This window comes from Camarhynchus parvulus, chromosome 4, assembly GCF_901933205.1.
Source record: "Camarhynchus parvulus chromosome 4, STF_HiC, whole genome shotgun sequence".
NCBI lineage: Eukaryota > Metazoa > Chordata > Aves > Passeriformes > Thraupidae > Camarhynchus > Camarhynchus parvulus.
In genome coordinates, this window is record NC_044574.1 from 29492087 (window position 1) to 29510359 (window position 18273).

Sequence of the window (18273 nt, forward strand, 5' to 3'; positions counted from 1 at the left end):
TTGCTTTCCCACCCCTTCTATTTCTAGGTCACTGCATTTATTCCCTTATTAAAATGGAATTAATACATGTATGGAACTCTTCCCATTAGCATTTTAATACATACTTTAATATTTTTTAACTTCCAGAATTTGGGAAGAAGTGTCATTATTTAAAACTCTGGTAGTCTGCAGTAAATGCAAGGAGAACAATGTATCACTAAAATTCCTTATTGGAAAATTCCAAGCACACTGGAAGAAAAATATGTCACTGCATGATTAATTTTATATTGCACACAGCTCAAGCTTAGATACTGAGCTTGATAATTCCTAACATCTGAACATTCCTATATTGCACTCATTTTACCTGTAATTTTTAAATTATCAGTTGCTAAACACTTTTTCTGCTTTGTTCCTTTTCATTTGAGTCACGCAACATGCCTTTTTTTTTTAATAACTTGTAAGCAGCATTCCTACTGCTACAAGTGAAATGCATAGGGAGTTTGCAGTGGCTTTTTGCCCTCCTATTTCCCAAAGGTGAAAAGAACACTGAAGGTTAAGTCTATGTATGTGAAAGACTGTTAAGTTTTTCTAACAGCATTGGACCTTCTGTTTTTGTCAAACAGGCTACAGCCAGGGAGTAGAGAGGAAAGCAGCCTTTGCATAATTTCCTCAGAGAGCACATGTTGAAGAGGAAAACAAAGATACAGATGAGAAAAAAAGGATCCATCCTACTAAGTTATAATAAGCAAAGAAAGATTAAGCAAATAGAGAAGGTTGCACAAGTGAATCACGCTGTATTTTGGTTTTGGCCAAATTTTAGGATTGTCAGAACAGGTACACTCACGTTCATTCACTTTCAGTCAACAAGATTATCTTTAAAGTGGCCAGGTAGGACAGTGTCTCACCTCCTGAACTGCTTGGTTCCAGTGTTCCACTTATCTCGCCATTATGATTGTTGTGCTACCCCAAATTAATATGCTTAGTTTTCTCTATTTGCAATCAAATGTAAGAAATAAGGATTAAAAAGTAAAGACAGAAAAACCGCATTCACAATGCCTCAGGTTTGCAAACCCTGTTTTAACCCTGTAGGCTCAGTATTTCTCTCTGGTCATTTTATCTATATGTGCTAAGAACATTCTGAACTTGATCTATATTTCTTCATCAATTTGTCATACTCCCTTCCCATGAATACTGCTAGGATCACACTTGTGGAGCATCACCATCTCTGAATTAACAGCTGTAGACATAGCTCCTGGCCTCTTATCAAACACAGCATCTGTAAGTGTTATAGCATTCCAAAACCAGATCCTGCTTATCTCACAACAGCTTTTGCATTATGCTTACCACCAGTGGATAGGCACCAGTAAAAAAAACATGTTACAGGCAGTTACATGGAAAGGTTGTATGTTTTAACAATTAAAAAAAACCCACATTTATTCAAGATACATATCATTTATGTATGATAATGTTTTGCTGTGCCACATCCTGTTTTACAGTTTAATTCTATAAATATTTACTTACTTATATGATGCACCATTATTATTACTTAAACTATATGACACCTGCTGGTAAATGTTTCTCTTCCAGTACAAGGCATTGAAAGTTTAAAAACAGACTGTAAGATTTAATATATCCCAATAATTAATAATAAACCAAACCTGCTGGTTTTCAGTGTATATAATCATGAAAAACCCCAGCTATCATATTCACATATGAAATATAATCTCATGCTGAAAATAGGAATTCCGATACTAATGAGTGAAGTTGGAATTTTAAAAACATCAATTTATTATCAGCTGAAGCCAAGAGAAATACAAAATATACTTTAGGATTTCCATACTCCATTTATCAGTGTTTATTACTTGTCATTTACTTGGCAAAATAGCAGTTCACACTGGAAACAGGAGCTGTTACAAGCTTAGACTGATAGTCAGCATCTGCAGATGCTGTTTCAGAGTTATTTATTTTTCATTTATCCATCTGTTTTGCAGTCACTAACACACACCAATTACTATTTTCCTATTTCCTAAGGATTTGAAATCCTTAGGAAACCTATATTCATAGAATGGCCTGGTTTGGAAGGGGGAAGATCATCTAGTTCCAAACTCCCTGCCTTGGACAGGGACACCTTCTACTTGACAGGGTTGTTAAAGCCACCTCTAACCTGGCCCTGAACATTTCCAGGGATGGGGCATCCACAGCTTCTCTGAGCAGCCTGCGCCAGGGTCTGAAATTGTTGCCAGTAAAGAATTTCTTCCTAATTTTAAATTGCCTAGCATTGAAAAAAATTTGGATTAAAAAAATAAAATAAAATAAAACATGGCAGCTTTCTGGTTTAGCATAGAATCATAGAATGGTTAGGGCTGGAAGGACCTCAAACATAATCTATTTCCAGCCCTCCCCCCCTTGCCCAGCCAGGAAAGCCACCCACCTGATCACTTTATTCAGAGCCCCATCCAGCCTGGCCTTGAGCATCTCCAAGGATGGAGAGTCCACAAGCTTCCATGGACATGCTCCTGTTTTTTCCCTCTGAGAAATTTGGTTCCAAGTTCATTACAATGTATGAGAATTTCATTAGATTTATTTTCACTTCAAGTAACTTGTATCAGCTGTTTAAAGTAACAGCTTCCTCTCACTCCTCCCTTGTCATCATACATAAATAAATACAAAACAATAACAATTCTTTTGCAGACTAGGCAATTCATAGGGACAGCTTCAAAGTCACAATTTTTAAGTAAACTCTGCCCAAAACAGTAGTTCAATGGACTAAAGGACAAGGGAGGGGAGTGCACCCAAGGAGTCACTAAGTGTACCCAGACTCCCACTGAATTAATGACAAGATAAATAACTGAACAGATCTAAAGAAGCACCAGAGAGAGAGGGACACTTATAAACTTTCACAAGTTGGATAGTTTAAAAAAATTCTTGGTAAAATCTTTTTCTGCCTCTATTTATATCCATTCATGAAGGTGCTAATAAACATCATTACTACCTCCTACTTTGGCAGAAGTACTGCTAGAGGCAGTATAGCAAAAAAAAAATCCCTATAAATCTATATATTTTTAAAATTAAATATAATGAAAAAGCAAGCCCTTTGCAAGTTTTGTGAGAAACATGTATCTGTGAACTATTGTGTTCCTCTATAAGACCCTTTCCTAAAGGAAAAGTCTCTATAATCAAGTTTTCTCCTAAACTGGTGAGAGACATTGAGTGTTGGTAATGAACAAGTTAGAATAAACTTAGAATAAAGCTGAACTCAGTCACTCTTGTCTTGTCCTCTCTTTTCAAATGAAATTCACTGTCTACCAGACTGCAGCTACAAGATAAAGATAATTTCATTTAAAAAGAAACATGATTCACTGGGACTTTTCCTTCACTTTGGAATTCAAGTCTCTTCTATTAAAACAAAAGCAATGGTCTTAGATAGAAAAAATTGTTCCTATTAAACAAAATTTAAAATGAGCATAACAGGTTTAATGTCCTCAATCTATTGCTGCTGGTTTTGTCAGCTGATTTTTTTCCCTCCTGTGTTTCAGAGCATCTTGTGGAGTGAATTGCATGAAGGGCCCTGCAAACCATATGTAGAAACAGGACATTACCCGGCAGCCAGGTTTAACAGGTTAATTATTTCAAATTTTTTTGAGATTTTATTTGGAGTTGGGGTGAACCCTGATCTGACTTCTGCAAAAGCTGATCAATTTAGAACACTTGAAAAGACCATAAACCACGTCTAAAAAGCAACTGGAAATTGGGTGGGTCAGGGAGTTTCAAAACCTAATTCATTCTCCTTTCTTTGTCCACCACCCCAGCTGGCAGCTTCATTACTATCCCTGTAGGAAGACACACCATCTCTTTGCTGTTACAAATGACTGGTGGGATAATTAAGATTGCTGTGTTTCATTATATATGCTCATGGTCAGAAGCCTCTTTCATAGATTTGTCCATTAAATAGTAAGGTTTGTGCAAAGATTTCCTTTTAAAAAATCAAATTAAAAAATCCCAGTTGAAAGTTTTAATCTTTCCATGCTGCTTTTTAACCTTCAGGTTTTGCAGGTGAATGAACTAACCAAAAAAATGGTGTTGCTAATGCTAAGAGCCGATCATCAGACTCATTAAGGATTTTTTCATATTCCCTTGCAAATAGTTCCATGCAGCTTTAACCACTGGTATGAAGATGGCAATGCTGACAGGAGAAGCGGCAGAAAGTAGACATGATCAACTATATCCTACAAGTACTTTTGCAGATGTAACTTTACATCTGTGTCAGAACCCATCATAAAATCTAGCAGAGAGAATATTGGCAGAAGGGTTGGATTTAAAACTTTTCAGCAATTTGCTGTTAAAAAATTTACATGTACAAATATCTAACCCAGTCCAGCTGTGAAATCCATGGGTTTATCAATGGATTCACAAATCACTATGTAGTTTGTCTTCTACATCAGCTTGATGAGTTTCCAATAACAGTTGTTAAAAGCTAATGGCTGTTGAAGTTTGCTGAAATTTGAAATGCCATCAGTTAGGTCATTCTGAATTCAGTTTTGGATAATCTGTAACCGTGGCCATGTTTTATACAGCCATAGATATTGAAAAGGACATCATCAGACAACAGATGAAGTACAGAGCAAATTTGAAAGAGAGATGCCAGGAGCGATGCTGGAAGTAAACTGTTTACAAAATGAAAGTGCCTGCCTTCCATCTCGAGTGAGACAGACTGAAAAAGAATGAGGATTCATTGCAACTGTCTGCACTCCCTTTGCACCTTCTAATGAGCAAGGATGGCACAGTCTGTCGTGATGCTCAGTTCCATCAGTCTCATGCTGGAAAGGAGTTCAGCCATCAAGCAGGGTCCCTCTATATCCTACATGCAGGATGAGCATTCATCAATATTTGCATAAAATTCTTCAACTATGAACACATTGTATCTGCTTTCTAAGAGTCCTTATTAATCTCATTCACTTACCTATTCTTGATATTCTTGAAATTTTAAAAAAATGTAAAAGTTACAAACATTAAATATGTTTAAATATGTTTTAAATATATTTAAAAGTTATAAAATTTAACTGTTATGGGGCAGATATGATTTGGTTTGCTAAAAGCACTGAAAATGGCATTTAAGCATAGTCATGCCTATATTATACAGACTTATTTTTGAGGAACATCCAAGTCACTGTGAATATGCACACATAAAAGTGATTATTTTTCCCATAAAAGTGATTATTTTTCCTCCACATTTCTTTTTGCAGAGAGAATTTCTATAACCATGTGATTTAAAATTTCCTTTTAAAATTTACATTATTACAAATGAGTAACACTGGGAGAACAGACAGAAACCATTATTTTAATGATTATTCTACCAAGGAGTATATCATCATAATGTCCTTTTATTTAGCATAGATGTTAATCACTCAGTATAAATTGTACAGGATTTAGGGATTTCTAAGGTCTTTTTAAATGTCAAAGATATCAAAATGGTGTCCTTTACCTAAGGGAATAAAATTTTTTGGCATAAGTGTTATGTAGAATTGGGGTTTTTTTATTTGCTTTATGAATTATTTAATGTTGCAAATAAATCTTTTTCATTTGATTGTAACAGAAGAAGTTGGAAGGCAAGACATGCTTCCGCATTAACCTTTAGTCAAAAGCAAAAGGCTTTTCCAAATAGTTTTAAAATATGATAAATATCATATGGCTGCCCATTGACAGTGATTTCCAGAACAACTCTGCCAATTGGGATTGACAATGTTGAGTTGGAAGGACAGTCGAAAAACAAAATATAACACCTCAAAACAAAGCAAAGGCACCTAAAGCTATGTGACTGACTGAAATAATAAGATTATAAACATTTTTGTGTACAAATTTAGATCCCAGGTTTGGTCCTGTTCTCCTTCAAATATAAACTGTGACAACATGCTGCAGATGCAAATACCAGGATCTGCCTGATATTTGCAACAGGAAATTTTATGAGACGATGACACTATGGCAATAAGGTACATGTTGAAATATTCACAGATGTGACCAGTTATTCTAATTACACATGTATTAATTGCAACACATACTTTGATGTAATTCTATATATATATATATGCAAACATATAAAGCAAAACATATAATCACATTCACAAAGTAAAAACCTATTTTGTATTCAATATTTACTGCTACACCCTATGCACATATCCATGTGTTTGTAAAGTTTTTAAAACAGATAGTAATGTCACAGATAATTTTTTTTACCTCACATCCTCTTTATATAAACGCAAAGCAAAACATGCATTTAAAAAAATCTCTTTTTTTGCATAAATTATCATGATTTCCCAACCTGAAACTGGAAAATTCTTGCTTTTTCTTGTTATGTAAGTGTGAAGTGACACCATATGTTGACAGAGAGAAAGGCATTTTTAAATGACGCAATGAGGCAGATATCCACTAGTTATTTGTGCCTAAATGGACATGATACCTGAACAGAAATAGCAGGCACAGATGAGGTTCTTATTGTGTGTAATAAACCCTAATTTGCTTAGACACATAAGCAATCTGCATTTGTGATTTAGGAATATGCATATGCAAATAAATGTGTGAATTTAAAACTTTAAAAAGAGCTGTTACTACTAAACCCCACCTATTTGAAGAGGAGGAAATATAATTATAGGTTGCGAGTTTTAAATACTTCTTTAAAATAGAAAGAAAATGTAAAGACAGCAAATATCTACTAACAAAAAGACAAAAAGTAAAATATGTTGGGACTCAAAGTTCCTTGCAACCTATTCCCCTCCATTATGTTACTTTTCTTTCTGCTATAAATTTAAATGTATTCTTTTTTCTCCCCAACTCCAATTCTGCAGTGGTTTTTCATGGAAGATTTTCATGCACATATCAGTTACTGAGCAAGGCTTTAGCATATGAGGTGGAGCATGCAGGTAATTTTGGTTTATATAACAAAACTCTGCCCTTATAAAAGTTACTGTATCATACAGCCTTGTGCAAAGACTGCAATTAATTGTCATTATAAATTCTTTGACCAGAATACAAATGTTCTGTGCTTCTCCAAAGCAATGAGTGCTTCAGTGAATGAGCAGAGACCTAAGACTACATAAAATGATCAGGTAAGTAGTGGTTTCACTGCAGTAGGATTTCAGGGGTGAAGAGGCTCATAGGAATGCTCAGAAACATCAAAGTCTAGCAAGGAGAGGACTAACACAAGATACAGGTATCATTCTGTACTAAGAATGTCCTTCTGAAAACAGAAAACATTTTGGATAGGTGGAAGCCTCCTTTCTCAGCCAAATAAGCTTATAGGTTTCTGAAGGTAAAGGACAGGAAGGTACAGCCATTAAAAGGAACCAGCTTGGAAAGGCCAGGGAGAATAACATGATTGTTTTCTCCACATATTTTTATGAAATAGGCAAAAGGAAAAATTTCAGGCACAAATTACACAGTTCTAGAAAACACAACCATGGTCTCTGCTAGAATCTCTGAAGTGCTGTTAGTACCCACACTTGTCCAGGCAGCAATGGACACACACTTTCAGAACACCCTAAAAGGAGGATTATTCAGTATTTCAGGAATTGAGGGCACTCTGGACATAAGCAAAGGACATGAATTCACCTCTAAGGAGCCAAGGTGCTGATGATTAAAATGAGCAGGGTTGACAGTGAACTTTATGCTGAGTACTGAGGGAAAGCTGACATAAGCAAATACACACAGTTTAAGATAACATTTGTAAATATGAAGACAAAAAAATTCTGTATTCTCAGAAAAAAAAGGAAAGGTTGGGACAGAAATAATCAAACAATCAAGAAATAAGAAGCAAACTGCCATTTTAAAAGAGCAACAAGAAATGTAACCAATAGCATGTCTTCCACTTTGTAAATGCTGGAAGACTAAGAAAAAAGATGGAGGAATTGGAATATGTGATCCAGAATAAAGCACCAGATTAATACACCATATGTGTTTCAAACTTATGGGAGTCAGACAATCAGTCTGTGAGAATCTGCTCTCACATGGAGCATAAAATATTCAGGAAAGATAGAGCAATTTGAGTTATAGGAAGAGTAATTCTCTGTCTTAAATGAATTATCAAATCAAATTAACCAACCTGTAAATTAGCACAAAATCTGCACGGTATAAAATTCTAAGCCTAAATTTGAAAATTAAGATTTGGAGTTTATGTCATCAAGGAGCCATGCACCCACACCCACATCCCTACACCTGCACCCACCAAATGCAATATGCTTAAAGAAACCAGTGGGCCACCAAATGAAGAAAATAATTTCTGCCAGTAATTTTCAGTTCTGAAAATGTGCACAAATGTCATGTCAGAATACTATCATATAGAGATAAAACTTGTAAATGTTATTGAGCATAGTATCAAGAAAGAGCTAGTTAATGAATCTTAAGGTGGATCTACATGATGTATGAGATTTAGTTTAAACAAATTTCATAAAACTTTCAAATCTCTTTCAAAAGTGCCAATTTTTAAACAATGATCACAAAAGAATATCTACAGCAGATTCTGGGAACAAAAAAATGACTGAGCACATTAAATTTCAAAGAGGTAAATAATGGAGAATAAGGAAGTTTATAAAAATTAGGTTTAAGAAGAAAGTAGAATAAAATCCTTAGAAGCAGTATAGAGGTTACTGCAGACACTACAGAAGTGCACTCCCATTATTAGAAAAATAAGGATTTATACTTCCTAATCACCTATATGATGAAGAAATTGTAGTGAAATTTTCTTTCAGTGTTTCTGCTTTTGAACAAAAGAGATCAAGCAGAACAACTATTTGTTTTTCTGCTGTCAAGTTCAAGGTTAAAACTGCAAAGCTTTCAGAAGCTGTGCGTGATACCTTGACTATTCTCCATCTGATCTGATTACTTACCATTAAATATGACTTTAATACCTCACTGGCTTGCAGATAACTTTTCCACAATTCAACTTTTATTGTAATAGTACTTGAGGTTGGTATTTTTATATGTCCATTAGCTATCTTTCATTTTCCAGCAACTGGAACTCAGAAACACTACTAAGTTTTATAGCGGAATAAATAGATCTAATGTTTCAGGGATGAGAATAAAAAGAACAGAAGAATTTCTGAGAAGAAATATCAGGAAGATATTGACATTAATTGTAAGAATGGGTAAAGATGATGAAATTTCTTATATGGATTTTACAGCAAATAGGGGATTTAACAAAGGATACACATTCAGTTTCAGGATGCATCTGGCTATTAAAAAGCAATAAAGTATTTAAGATCAATCAGATGTTGTAAACATTGAAATCCTACTGGATTGCATCATATTTTCTGTTACATGAAAGTTAGTAAATGACAGATTGAGTACACATAATTTAAAAGAGAATAGGATGAAGTCAAGCAGAAATGTTCTAAAATATCATTAGGAACATAAAACTGTCAGTGATTGCAGTGTTGTTTTGGGAGTGAATGGAAACAATACAATACTACTTAAATATTCAAAGTGGAAGAGATCAATTGAGAAACAGCTGAACCATAAGCAACTGATGATACAAATTTATACATTTGAACAAAGTTTAGAAGACAAATTAAATTAATTCTTGTACTCCATATGCACAAGGAAACTTCAAAAAAGAAGTACAAGAAATATAATATGATCTTCAGTGAGCAAAAGACAAAGAAAGCTGAGGGTTATTACAGCAAGTGTCCATTTCTTCTTTTCTCCTCACTATTAAAAATTTGATAAGGTCTCAAAGTAGATGGGTTGTACAAGGATTTTAAGTACCTATTAATTCAGCATCTTCTAGTATTAGAGACCAAGTTTATTGGGATACAAATCAGTGTCTCAGCTACTGAGTGAATAGATAAGCGATACAGGTATGTAGAGGAACATTGTCATTCAACTGTAATAATGTTTCAAATCTGAAAGAATTTAAAGCCAATTAAAGAGCCACTATTGCCTCAGTCCTTTCATTTTTCTTTTCCTTTTAGTGTAAACAGAACTCTAAAACAGGTGTCTATTCCATGGTTCATTAAATTATCTGGCAGCAACTTACAGTGAGGTTTTTAGAATTGGCTACCTGTGATAAGCATATTTAATAATATTGTAAGACACTTGGCAAAGGAATTTCTACATTTTCAAATGTCATTATATTAAACTAAGAACTAACTTAGATCTCATAGAAATAGTCTGAATCCAAACATAAACATAGAAAAAAAATTGCCTTTGAAGCAAGACAGTATAAAAATAAATATGTTGTTTCAGAAATAGTGGGCAACAGCATATCTCAAATCTGAAACAAAAAAGATGCGCTGTTATCTTAGAAAAAAATTACCAAGAGAATCTTGGTAAACCAAGAATATGGGCTTGCCCAGACAGCAAACAGGGAACATCTCTGTAACCTGCAACTGCTGCCACATCGGTCACTCCTCCACAGGGTGCAGTCCCTCAAAGACAGGCTGCTTTGGCCACCATGGGCCCCTCTCATCTTGGGTCTTCCATGGGGTCAAAACCTGCTCTGAGGTATCCACTTGCTCTGGTGGGTCTCTTCCAAGGCTGCAGGTGGATCTCTGCATCCCTGTGGCTCTCCATGGGCTGCAGGTGTACATTATAACTCACCACAGTCTTCACCAGAGGCTGCAGGGAAATCTCAGCTGTGGCACCAGGAGCACCTCCTCTCCCTCCTTCTCCCCTGACCTCGGGGTCTGCAGAGCTGCTCCTCTCACTTATTCTCGCCCCACCCTTCTCTCGCCGCAATTACATCTGTGCAATAACAGCGTTTCCTTCTACACAAATATGTTATCACAGAGGCATTGCCACTGTTTCTAACTGGCCCAGCCTTGCCCAGCACATCCATCTTTGGAGCTGCCTGGAACTGGCTATGGTGGACATGGAGGAAGCTTCCAGCAGGTTCTCACAGAAGCCACCCCTGTATTCCACCCACTCCACTACCAAAGCTTGGCTATGCAAGCCGTATAAAACTTGTAATACCAATTTCATCCACTAATCGACAGATGAGTTCTAGAAGAAAAATGTCTTGTCCATTGCTTTTTAAAATGTTTCAATTCCTCTCATCTTAGCTATGGATTGAACAGATTAAAAAAACCCCAACATTTGGAAATGAAGTGACTGCAATCAAATGGATCGGAATGAAATGAAATAAAGTGAAGAGGACCAGAACTTACCAAAACTAACCTAACTGAAGTAGCAAACTCAAACAATGAAACAAGAATACAGAAAAGACAGGAGAAGAATTGTACAAGAAGACCTACCCAATATAAAATAAAAAACTAATCTTCACCAAAGGGAAAATCATCTAAATTCATGGGATGTCATGAAGTGCAGGGATATGGACCAAAGCTTACCAAATTGATCTTCATTGAAATTGCAAGATTTCATTTCCTTTCCTTTCACTCTCAAGCAATACAAATTCTCTAAGCATTTGTATCTTAGTATATATACAGTCCCTCCTTCAGGAATTCCCTTTATGAACACACAAATAATTATTTCTGTCTTCTGATCTAGCCTAAAGTATCCTACTGGCAGGTCATTGTCAAAAAAAACAGGCAGTGTGGCAAGTGTGCTTTGGCATTTTCAAAGTCCCTGTACATAGAAAACTATCAGCCACAAGAGAAAAAGCTGAGCAAAGCAAGACTTCATATGAAATACTGAGATGTTCAGAATGTGCTGGTTTATGACATCAGTTATCCAAAAGGAGCATAAGTAGTCTGGATTTGACCAAAAGGAGATTAATACCTACCACATCTCTTAATGTTATTCCAAAGATGACCCAAACCTAAAGGAAGGATTTCATTTTGTCATACTGATTTGATAAAGTCCGACTATCAGAAATGATTACAAATGTAACAGATTAAACCTGAAAGTCACTTTATATTCCTTCTATGGGATGAAAATTGACACGGGTGGCTAATGTTGCAAGGTAGAAAAACCTGCTTGTCATGCTCCCTTCACAACATTCAGCAAACCAGGAGTTCATCAATGGATCAAGAAGTAACTTCAAAGACAAAGAAAAAAAGATATATTTTTGGTAATTTAAAAGGGTTGGTTATAGCATTGTTTTGCTTTATAGCCTCAGAATGCCCAGTGCATTACAGACAGCAAGCTCAGCAACCTGCTTATATAATTTTTTGTTCTGGATGTCACAGTTCAGCATGCTGTTTGAATTTATGGGCAAAATATGCTGTGAACTAAAGACTTTTTACTGTTCAGCTTGAAAATTCAATTTGAATAATAGCAGCATGCAAGTGCATATTTTCTTCTGCATCACTGGAAGTTAGACAACATCATTCAGCTTCTACAATTAACAGAAGTGACACTAAGATTTTGGCAGCCATAATGGCAGTGCTAGGAATACATTACAAGAGAAATTTAAAGATATTCAGGATGGTTCAGGAGGCACTTTAATGACAATCATCTGCTACAATTTCAGAACACTGGCAACATAAAACAAAAGACTGCAACAGTTCACGGCAGAAAGGGACTAAAATGATTACATCCTCCAATCTTATTTATTGCCGATGTTTTCTGCAGCAAGTAGGAGTTTTGGTTCATGACAAAATAGAGTTCCAATCCTTAGACACACCTTTTCCTGACCCTTTTACTACATAATACTTCCTGTCTAGTATAGCAATTGGCTCTGCAATTCATTGATTGAGGTGACATTATTATGATGATAAGGACAACTCAGGTAAATAAAAAATAAACTTGTCCTTTACTTTGTCAAACTGCAGGAGTACATTGAACTGAAACACTAATTGATGAGTTTATTAATTGCCTGTGATTTTTTTTTCTTAAATTCACACCAAGTAAAAATGATGCATTATTAGTTAGACAATATGTGCAGAATTGAAGAAATGAAGAAGGGAAGGATCATTTTTTTTCTCTTACTTTTTGCTGTGTAAACTTCAGACTTCTTTCAAACTGAGGAATGTTTGAAAAACCTCAGGTAATATCACACCAGTAGCTATAATTAAAAGTTTTCAGGTAAGTACTGTAAACTCTAGTATGAAAGTTTCAAGTGCAAGGTCTTGTTGAGCTTAACCTCTTTTCTTGTTACTATGTGGGTTTCCATACTGATCCAAAGCCTATGAAAACAACACAAGCTTTTCTTTCTTGTTCAGTGGGCTTGCTTAACAAGCTGTAAGTAATGCTTGGTCATTTGCATGACCAGAACAGCAGTTTTAACAGCATCTCTGACATCAGTGAATGTCAAATACAATCAATGCATTATTTTAAAAGGCATATTATGGTTTTGAATGTGTAATTGGATAACAGCTGTGTCAAAATTGGAGATATTAATCGCAGCAACCTGCAATGCTGACTCTAGAGAGGCCTGGAAAAAATATGTTCCCTATCCCTACTATTGCATATTAAACCATTGTGCTGTCCTCTATATAAACTACAGGACATTCACATGTCTAGAGTGTCACAGAATGCTTGTCTCTTCTATGCCTTACCTAAAGTTGCTTGTAAAACACAAGGAGAACTTTAAAGTTACCCTTGCACTGGAAAAGATAAACCTAAGATATGTGTTACTAAATATGTTAAAATCATCTTTTAAAATGTACTTGATATTGGGGAAAATACAGAGATAGGATAAATAAACATGAGGACTGAAAACATCAAACCAAGTATTTTTCCATCCTTCACAGGTGTAAAAAAGCAATGAGACAATAAACCTTGAAACAAGAATCTTGCATGGTTGCCTCAGCTACTGCTATCAGTAATTTGTGTTTAACTAAAGTATAACTTGTTTGCATCTGACATGTTCCAGAAAAACAAAATCTGGGTTTGATTTGAATACAGTAAATGCAAAAAAACAATATTTTACTTGATAGCTTGTCCTGCTGCTAGCTCTTTCTTGCATAAATAGTGTCAAACATAATTTTGAGAGGCTCTTCCATTAAAACCCCTTTGTTCTAGTGACATCTTTCCACAGTGGAGTTAACAGCCCTTTAAAACTCAATATTGCCTTTCTATTGGAAGAAATACATATAGAAATATATACAGAGATACTTTCCTTAGAGTATAAAACTATATTCTTCAGAATCTTGGCTCCTTTAGGAATAGTTTTTCTGTATCTTTCTGTATACCTTTTGGCTGAAAATATGGAAATATTTTTATTCGAGAGTTGTTTGGGTTTTTGGTTTTTTTATAATTTCCACACAATATTGTTGAAACTGTTGCACAAATATGAGGAAAAAACAGTGATACACTATCACAGTTAATGAGTAATTAATCTCTAATTTCCAGGATAATTCAAAAACAATAATCCTATCCATAATAGCTGCTATTCATAATGGAAATTACAGGGAAAAACTGGCAATGTATTCTAATCTATCTAATAAAAAAATACTAAGAAGAAAAGTATAATGGACAAAAGTTCTTCACATTATCATCTTCAGATGAGCAAGGAAATAAAACCTCTTAACTGAGTTTTGATAAACTCTTAGCAAGTTGTTGCCCTAGAAGAGTCCTGACAACTTACAAGAGGTCTCTACAGACCTACTATGTAGCTTGGAAGATAGAAAAATACTCAGATGTCTCTTGAAGAATTATCTAGTAATGGTACAAGTGCCAATTAAATACTGATGTTTTCCAAATGAAGAAATCTGATAATAGGTATAAAATAATTTGACAAACCATTGGGTGCAAATTTTAACCTGATAAATAGCAGGTAAAAGCAAACAACACAGTTTCACAACTATGTGCCAGATAAAAGGACCTGAAGAGAAATCCCTTTCAAGCAGTACAGCAGTTTGATCTACTCTTGTGGAGGAGAAAGGAGGTGGAATCTTATACATTACAAAGTTGAATCTATTAAGAGCAAAATCTCTTACAGGAATCTCACAATTTCCATTTTCAAGTCACACCTTTGTATTACTATCTAAAGAGGGTACACAGACCTTACCCTCTGCTTTCAAGGACTTCTGCTTTGAAGAGGATATGGGAAGGTACAAGACTACTTGAACTCCTTTCAGACAAGGGGAGAATAGCTATTTGAGCGCATTTGAAAGAAAGAAATAATATCAAAATCAAGCTTTCCTTTGATGTCTTTGTAAATAATTTCATTTTATTATGTATTAGAATTATGAAACTTTTTTTAACAGATAATGGAGTTAGACTAGGTCTTCCAAAACCAGAATTGTTGCATATATTTAAAAGTGAAGTTCACACGCTGACCGTAAAGCAATTTTCCACTTCAAGGAGCCATCACATTTCTTTTATTTAGGTCATATAAATTGTGTAATTGTCCTTCTCAGACATGGATGGCCTTGCTTACACTACCTATTCAGCATTTTTTCCTGTAAAATCAGCAAAATACTAATGGAAGATTGATTCCTTCAATCAGCTGATACAGCTTTGCAGTTTTAATAACACTTCTAAGAGAGCCTCATCAGTCAAAATAGTTTAATAATGCTAAAGCTAACACATTGAATTTTCTTTCTTTTCTGCTTGGTCACTTAGTATGCTCTCTGTTTGCATGGAATGATATGCAAAGATACGCTGTATCTATATTTTATGATAAAATGTTGTAAGATAACATCAGTATTAAATACAATCTCCTAAGAAAATCAGGTGTCTGAATCATCCTTGGAAAACTGTTCCTATAGGGACAATAATCCTATTCATTTTGTTTCTATTTTCTCAAGAGAATTCACATTCTAGGCACCTGAATATCCTGCCAATATGGTTCTCTACAACAGCTCAAGACAAGTTCAGGGGAAAAAAAACCTCAGCCTGACTTTATCAGCCAAAATCCACAGCTCAGGTAATAGCTTATGAACAGGAGTCCACTGTGAATAAGGAAACAATTCTGTATCACAGAGCTTTTATATATTCTGATTGTGATTACAGAGTAGGACATTTTTCAAAATGTCAGACAGTTTCTTATCAAAATGAGAATGACACAAGATGCACTCTGTGTTGTGTGACTTTGAGTCTAAGTCATTGAATTCAGTAAATTAAAAGTAAATTGTGGTGGATACATTTTGCCAGACTTATTCCATCCCTAAAATCTGTGTCTGATGTTGTCATCAATGCTTTGAAGTAGTGAACTATTAGCAGAATTATTACACGCAAACAAAATGTATCTAAAATTAATCTCTCTCTTCTGCCTGGTCTTTTTAGCACTAATAATGTCCCTTAACCAATAAAAATACAGAGAAAATTTTGCACCACTGAAGTTATGAAATTCCTTAGTCAAATGGTGAGTAACTATAGAATTCAGAGCCAGTGCTGACTATGGCATTTACAATGCTATCTTTAAATCTTCCTGGGTTCTTGGCCAGCTCACACACTATCCCCTAAGAAAATTAATCATGTCAGGATGCCATATGTCATAAAGCACAGATATTAGGGTTAATTTAAAGCAATCCAGAATGCTGCAGTTAGAGGAAAATCTCTAGATGTTACTCATGGATTGTGACATTCTTGTTAAACTTCTTCAGGCTGTGAACCCATCAATGAACACATCAGACTCAAATACTCCTGTCCATTCAATAGTACCAGAGGTTGCAGTTTAATTACAATTACTTGCCACAGCTGTTTGATTTAAATTAGGCTACTGATAAATATGGAGCAAGTATATTTTCAAAAGCTGCTAGAAAAACAAAGTAAATAAAATTTTAAGGTTCAAGAAGAAATTATTCAGTTTAATATTACAGAAAGTCATAAAAATTTTGTAATACTGTAAGAAAATTAGAATTTACTATCATACACTACTGTTCTCAGTAGATCTAAGAACCATTATTTTCAACAAAAAAATGTGAAAATAGAATTCAAGATGGAAATATATAATTTTTTTTTCATTTTTTTTCATATTAACTAAAAGCGGAGTTAACATACACAAATGCTACTCTGAAAATTTAACTGCAAATCCATTAGCAGGTTTACTCCTATATTCAGAGGATTTGGTCAGCCAAACAATTTCACAAACATGTATGTGCATACAGAATGGATTTTTAAGAGGACTTTAATTCAAAGCCCATTAAAGCACCTAATTTCATATTTCATACATGCATTCTCCTTGGGAGCAAGACAACACAGAATAATAGATTAAAAATAAGAAGATCAAAGACAGAATTATAAAGATAATTTTCTTTAAATTTCCTGTGTGACTCAGAACTGTGACTCTCATAACTAAAAAAAGCTTACACCAGTATATTTCACCTTAGCAATATCCATGCACTCAGACACAGACCTCCCTCCTTGAGATGCTGAGTGATGCGCATTTCCATCAGACAGTTCCTTTCATTATGTCCCTTTTGTCTACACTCAACGCTTGTTATTCAGCTATTTGTACAAAGTGTCTCTCCTAGTAGATTAAAATTACTATCTAATCAGGCAACAGATATTCAAAGCTAGTTTAAGTGACTGTCAAAGTGCAAAGCACCGTAAAGCAAAATTAGTTACACTATTGTTACCTGCTAAAGAATTCCTAATTATTCCCAGTAGTAGTGAAACTTCAGAGGCAGCAGAGAGCAGACCCCAACTTGATAAGAAAGAAATGATTTAATAAGTGCATCACTCAAATAAATTAATTAATAATCTATGTCTAATACACTGAATTAATGAGTTATGTAAAGTCAGTTTCTGAGGTTCTAAAGAAAGCCAGTTTTCATTCTAGAGAGAGATTTGCCAAACTAAAAGCTGTATAAGGATTGTGGAAGTGGCCTCAATAGATCAGAAATATCATTGGCCCATTTAATTGTTATTTAAATTCATTATTATTCATTTAATTTCTAATCTTTACTATGGATTAGAATAAAAAAGGACTATAAAATTTGGAGGATGACATCAAACTTCCACAAATACTCCATAAAGAGATCTTAATTTCACATTTTGCTCCAGTGTTCAGTTCTGTTCCTGGGGGACATTTATTCATAAATATAATCTTACAAAATGGAAAAAATTACTTTGCCCACCAAGTCCGTCCCTTTTGGTTTTCTTATCTTAGCTCTCCTGCTTTCATACAACAGTCATTTATCATTTCTTTGTTTGAAACTTATCTAGCACTTGGCCTAACTTTCTGCATTCAACATAACAGCTTGATATTTTGTAAAAAATGGGGTCTGTTCATTGTGTAACACTGTTTAAATTAAACTTTCTATTCTTCAAAAAGTCATGTATTTTGTGCTACAACTTACTGTGACCTTGCCTCTGTGAACAACTTAGCTGATGTGGTTTTGTTTCTTCTGTTGTATAAGGAGCAGTTGCTTGAAAGAAGAGACAACTGGTTCTCCTTTTAAACAATAAAAGGATAATAGGGCCATCACAGTTCAAAACAACAATACTTATTTACCT